This window comes from Poecile atricapillus, chromosome 1 (genome assembly GCF_030490865.1).
Source record: "Poecile atricapillus isolate bPoeAtr1 chromosome 1, bPoeAtr1.hap1, whole genome shotgun sequence".
Lineage (NCBI taxonomy): Eukaryota > Metazoa > Chordata > Aves > Passeriformes > Paridae > Poecile > Poecile atricapillus.
The window spans coordinates 164,047,896-164,054,892 of NC_081249.1; positions in this window are offsets into that span (position 1 = coordinate 164,047,896).

The window sequence follows — 6,997 nt, forward strand, 5'->3', positions numbered from 1 at the left end:
TTTCAAGCTCATTCATGTCTTTCCAGGCTTAACCCACCCTCAACCAGTTGATACCTAGTGGGCCACAGATTAGTACTGTACTGCTATCCCACCATCACAAGGAATAAGAGAGCAGACGGCAAGTGTAGAATGCAAAATGCCCCTTTCTCTGCAAATGAAAACAAAATTAAGTTTCTTTTTGTGAGAAGATTCCAAAGATTTCATCTTTAGAAGATGAATAAAGCAAAAGCTAAGAGAATTTTATATTCAAGTCATTTATAGATTTGTATCTCCAGTCACTCTCCAGTAGCATTTGAATTCCTTTGTTGGTAAGATGGTATTAGTAATTTCCCTGAATAGTGGAGTTTTTAGAGTTAGTGAGTGCTCAGAAGCTGCAAGTACTCAGAAGCATCTGTAAGGAGATTAAGTCTGAAAGATATTCCATGAAAGCAATTTTTGTTGCAAAATTATCAAGTACCAAATTACACTGAGTAACTGAAGGAGCTGTGTAAGTACTATATGTACTTTCATTCTGTTGATTACTTACAGCAATTGCTGAGTGCACAGCCTTCTCCTTGTGTTTAGTTTACTTAAAGGTCATAAAGATTTAGTTGAAAGAGATTTCCTATTTAGATACTCAATCTGAATAAAATATGTAAAAAAAGTCAAGTCAATTACTACGTTGTAAAAAACTCTTCCCAACACATAGTGCATTATGTTAATTGTGTACAAGAATATATCAGCCCATACAAATGTGGCGGTTTTCCCCCATTCCCTGTTTGCTTTTTGACAGATATTTCCAGTGAAACCAGTATAGTGTGACAAAGTCTTGAAGCCATTAGAAATGAGACACAATAAGAAACAGCAGGATGCAAACCTTGCTCAACACTATGGAAAGGACAAAGTCATTAAGAGCCAGGAAGCTTGGTTCCAGCAAGTAGACCACCTCAACAGTTTCATCTCATTTTCAGCTTATTCATCTTATTACATAACCATAAAGTAATTGCCGAGATTCTACATTTTAGCTTTGATACCATTTTATGCTACTATCAGTTCCATATTTTTCTAACTCTTTATATTTAATAATATCAAGCACATTTAAAGCTATTACATGTTAACTAATTATCCTTTCCAGCAATAAATTTCAATCATGCTAACCAATGGTCATCCATCAAGAGACTGGACTAATGGTACATGAGATACCACCCAAAAGCCAATTTAAAAGCAGCCCTGGACTATTTTTATTCCTGTGAATTACCATAAACCAGGGTTCAGATAAAAAACACAGTGTTGTAAAGTGTATGGTCACTGACTCTTTTTCGAACCTGGAGAACAAAAACAGATGTGCGTATCTGTTGTAATGCATTTAGAAAAAAATTGTATGACCCAAGAGAACGTACCCCCGAAATGCAGAATGTAAGTTTCTTTCCCTTATCTCTTTCTCCCCAGTTCCCCTTATTGGTTGTGTGAAAGTAATCCACCCTCTTCCCCCTGCCTTCAAAAAGACACGCTTATCAATATTCTTCCTCTTTTCCTCCTGCTTTCCTTCTCCACAGGATCCCAAGAACAAGAATAAAGCTGAACTTCCATCTCAGCAAGGGAAAGAGCCTCGTTTTTAGTTCCTCTGTTCCATGCTATACTATCTCCCCTGTTTCCCTGGCTGCATCTGGGTGGACAGTGGTAAGAGAAAAACAGGGGACTTAGAAATAATAGCACATATCTGTTCTAGTTTTCAAGGATGTAATTGTTAGTTCTTCCAGAGATACTGATGGGGGACGCCCATCAGAGTAAGAAAAACTCTGAAAGGCCCTTACTTCTGCCTGCAGTCCTGCAATGTCTGATGGCTAGGCTTAACATGCTGTCATTACTAAGCATTCATTTATTAAGGTTCTAGATGGTAGCTACTTGAATGAATGTAAGATTTGAAATTCAATATAAATTCTGGGAAGGTAGGCTAATAAGCAGACAACTACATTTATCAAAAATCTCAGCAGTATAGACATGGCTGTCATTACTGCATATGTGGAAGACATCCACAAATAGACTGTGTCTCTAGGTCAAGGAGTTACTGTAGACAGTGAAGGAAATAATTCTCCAAGAGTACCTTGAACCCCAGTCTAACAGGACACTTGGAAGGGCGGGTGGAATGGGAGATCCTGTTTTGCAGGGGTATATGTATATTAGCAAAAAATAATTAATATAATAGAAATTAAAATGTGACTACTTAGAAATGATTGACATTCTTTACACTTTTCAGCCACACCCCTGATAGTCCTTGTAATCTTTATTAGCCAGTGTGTATGTATTTATCAAACATTAACTTTTAAGCAATCACAAACGAAGTTCACAAATTTTCAAACCACTGGCATTATGTGACAAGTCTCATGCAGTCTACCAGAATACATCATCATCTTAAGGGAAAGTTAGGCATACTCAGCCATCTCAGAAAGTGACTCTAATTATGCTGAAGCTTCAGATGCTGCAATACCTTTAAAATAAAAAAAAAAAAAAAAAAAAAAAAAAAAGGCCACTACCAGAAAAGACATTTTTCCAGTTAGATCAAATCTTAAAATTCTTGAAAAAAAAGCCTAAATAATGACAGATATTTGATTCTGAAGGGGAAAGAGAGCTGTTTATTGGGGTAGCCTATGGCTCATGTCACATTATCACCTGTAACTTCATATCATGTTATCTTGGTGAACACTACTGTGCTGCAATATAAGCCAATGGCACATTGTAAGGGAACAGAAGTTGTAAGCAAAGTCCCTTCAGGCTGGATATCCGTTATTTCTGAGAAAACAAGGTAATTCAGGAACAAATCTCTTGAATGAGAAAGAGTAAGAGAAAGCTGGAAAAATGTTGCTTGGATTGAAAACAGTATTTTCATGTAATACTAAAAGGTACCTTTGGGTCTCTTGGAGTTTATCCCATAGCAACATAGCCAGCTTTGTCAAGATTAGGTTCTGTTGCAGCTCAATATAATTTATAAAAATGTGCAAACAGACAAACTTTACCCATACAGGTCTGTTCAAGCACCCTGTGGAAAAACAAACACTCATTATGTGGGATTCTAAGATGTACACACTATAAATAAATTCTCCTTTCTCCTCTCGAAGTCCCACTTTAGCTCAGGTTCAGAGCAGAACAGCAGGTATTTTGACAGGCTTCAAATAGTTTGTGGTGTTCCACAAATCTATTTGTCTTTAATGGATCCACAGAATGCCATGCTTCTGAGAGCAATGCCATCCTTGTCTTTGTGACCATGGATATTTGAAAGTCAGTGGTCATAACATTTTTCTGCCTCTTGAGGAGTTCATATCACCAGATATGGTGAGTATAACAAATCTGTTTTAACAATAGCAAGGGAGCTAAAGACAAGAAAGATGAGGGCTCCTTTCGTGCTCTTTTCTCCATGCACATCCATAGCAGGTGTCAGTGGTGTGCTTCCCATCACTTGATCATACTTGTATAGTAGAACAATTCTCTTTCATCAATCCTGATTTCAGGTCTTTGTACCAATGTTTCCATCGCTGCTGAGACGACAAAACTGCTTACAGCAGAGAAACCACAGATATAACAGCCCCTCATAGCTGCTGAGAAATACAAGCATTCTCAGGCTGAGTGCATCTCACCAGGCAAGAAGTCAACCACCCTGTGGTTCTCCCAGCTGCAGTCAGATCTGCTCTCTTACATAGATAAGCTTCAAGGCAGATTTTGGTTAAGCCTTAAGTAGCTAAAGGTACTCATGATAGAAACCTCGACAGACAGCCCAGGACCTTGTTTTAAGGCTTGTCTTACCCTTGAAATAAAGTTGTTAAGAAGATGTGGGTGCCCCAAGGCCTTGCATATCTCCCAAAGGCCTGGAGGCTGCCACTTCCCTTGGCTGTCACACTGCTGCCACTGAGGAAAGGAAAGAGCTGTCCCCTTCTCTTGGTAGTTACAGCCCAGCTGTGCAGCTGCACCAGGCTGACATATGACAGACAGCTAATGTAAGAAATTCCTTCAGTTTCTGGAGTAATACTTGCAGAATCTGAGTTTTATTTAAAAGTGACCTGAAAATGGGAATCATTCTGGTCTCTGTGAAATCCATCCTTGGAGCAGACACTTGATCTGAGATGCCAATAAACCTGGGAATTGCTAATGAATGGTAAGTGTGGTTTCTCCTCTTTTCTCAGATTTTATGACCTAGTTTTATCTTTTCTCTCAGGATGTGTTCATCCTGCCTTGCTGTACTTGCACTGTCTGTGACTTCATGTTCTGTTTTCAGGCAGTTTGGTCTCTATGACCCCAAAATATTATTTTTCTCTTCCAGCTGCTCAATGTGTAAGCCTGACTTTTCCAAAAGAAATGCACTCCTCAGATAGGCTTCATCTCCATCCACTCGAGCTGTCACTATGCCAGAGCCAGCTTTGCAACACAACTACCAATAACTCTGGAAGTTGTTCAGATTTGCCATTTACTTGAAGAGAAATGAGAACAGTCCATTTTGTCTGGGCTTGTCGTCTGGAGGCTTTGGGTTTGTCCTGTGGATACATTTGGAAAGCAAATTGAATTTCATTTAATTGATCATGCTGACTAACAGGAATGTCATCCTTTTTCAGCCTGAAAACCTGCATTTAATCTGATGTCCTTTTCCTGTGTTCTGAAGATTGAGAAGACCACAGTTTGTAGATATGAGCACTATTTACTTTTATCTGTCTCAACTGCCTTCTATTTCAACACACTGGAAACTCCAGAGCACTGAAAATTTCTGCAGTTTCTACAATGTATGGTGAGGATAGAGATTGCTTAGAGTAATCTTCCATGAGTTCACAGCAGCCCTATCAAATCACCCCTGCTAAGCATGAGACATGCTATCTGGACACATTCCAGCCCCATCTCTTGCACAGTGCACGTTCACTGCAGCAGAGCAGAGCAGAGCTCCCTGCCCAGCCAGGGAGCCCCCACAACCCGCACGAGCAATGGACACTGGGGCTTCAACATGTGGCTCAGATTTACGGCCATGGGGCAGTATTTTCCACATGGCATATTGGTATATAAACTCTTACACAGGGTTTATGTATATGGCTTACACAGGGTATCTTCCTGTGTTCCTGTTTCTTCCTCACCTGTCTGGTGAGGCCACAGCATCCATTCCACTTTCTGTTTGACATCTCTCATGTCTCCTTACATGTGGCATATTGTCTCCGTGATTTTATCCTTTTTGTCACACTCCTCCCTAGCACTGGACTGTCCAAAAGGAACAGGAGCTAAAACGTTGGTACAGGGTAGAGATAAACACAGGAGCCTTCAGACATGCTAACGGGATGTGAAACAGGGCTTGTGTGAGCTGAGTGATACAATCACAGCTACTGAGCTGCCAGGGGAGGAACATTCTTCCAAAGTGCCTGATGCTTCTCAAGAGGCAGTACAAATATTACTGAGGGTCAGTGAGGATTCCTGAACCTTGAAGAGCTGTGTGAGGCTCCCATTTAATTTTTGTCCCATTTAATAAAAAATGTCAGGGAGCAATCACGTTTGGATCGCAAAATTTGGTCTAGTCATTATAATGAAGACCTGGAAAGGGGAGGATGGACATCCGAGGCCCAGCAAGTGCTCCCAGATTCAGCACATTGTGCTTTTCTATGTCTCCATTTCCATATGTATAAAATAGGCTAATGGAATAGTTGCTGCTATTATCATTATTATAAATGAATGCATTTTCTGTCAGCTGACCCCATTTTTCAATGCTTACACCCAGTGGCCACGGAGGTTTTCCCATGAATAGTCTTCCCTAAGCAATGGTGAGAGGCAGTGTGCAGGGGGGTGACAGGACAGAATTCTTAAAGAATTTTGTCTTTGATTTCCTTCAGTAACACTCACAAGCACTGAGAATAAAATCTGTGCATGAAGCTGGAGTGCTGCAGGCACACTGGGCTCACAGAGCTTCTCCTCCTCTTGGACGAAGGCAATATCTTCCCTCGCCTGCTGTCACCTCCCATTAATGTCAGGAAAGTTCACTTGCTGCAGCTTTTGGAAGTGCAAAGCTAATGTGCTCTTAGGAGGAGGGAAATGAGGCCATTTATTTGTCTAATAAGATAATGCTAACACCACAAATGGCAAGTCAGGGTTCAGAAAAATAGTATTTCTTTTTGAATCATGCAGGATGTCCTCTTCATTTTATTTATTCACAGGGCCTGAATCAACAGCTGCCCAGAAAAAGATATTTGACAAGGGCAAACACAAAAGAGGTTGTTCACCCTGGGCTCAAGATACAAACAGAGAAGAAAGAAGAAAATGTTAAATCTGCATAAACCCTGTATGGCTCCCTGGTGGGTATAAAAATACCTCTTTTGAATACCATCTTCTAATTCCAATAAGCTGAGGTAACCTTTTCTTATTTTCAGCAAATATTTCCCTTCTAAACCTAATGTCATGTTTCACTTGCTCAAATTACTATCAAATCCCAAACCCATACCTTTTTCTGTTGTCCAGATCTTACATCCATTCAATTTATTCAAAAAAACAAATGTTTTCTTGCCATATCTTTATTACAAAATACGGAATATATAGTCTATTGTTCACTCTGAAAACGTGTAGTGCAGGATGGCAAAATAATTGGTCGAGTCAGAAAACTTCTACAAAGTGATTATAAATGATGAATCCTGATAAGGTAAATAAGATTGTTGCTAGAAAATGATAAATAAATACAGGAAAAGAGAATACTGCCCCAGAGGCAAAATGTGTTAACTTCTTCTTTCACATGGACACAAGACTTTGTAAAGAAACAAAGTATTTTTTTGTCAAAGAAATTATTCATATGGCCATTACCTGGCATAGACTTCATGCTCTTCCACATACACACAGAGACAAGAGTTGGCTGTTCACCAGCTTATGAAAAATATCTCAATATTCATTAAATCTTCAGAGAACTTTGGCTGTAGCTCAAAGAGATAAAGAGAGTGTATCACCTCTGGAAGGAGAGGCAGGTAACCTGAGGGGGTTAATAATAAAAGATTATTATGAGGTTATTGGGAAG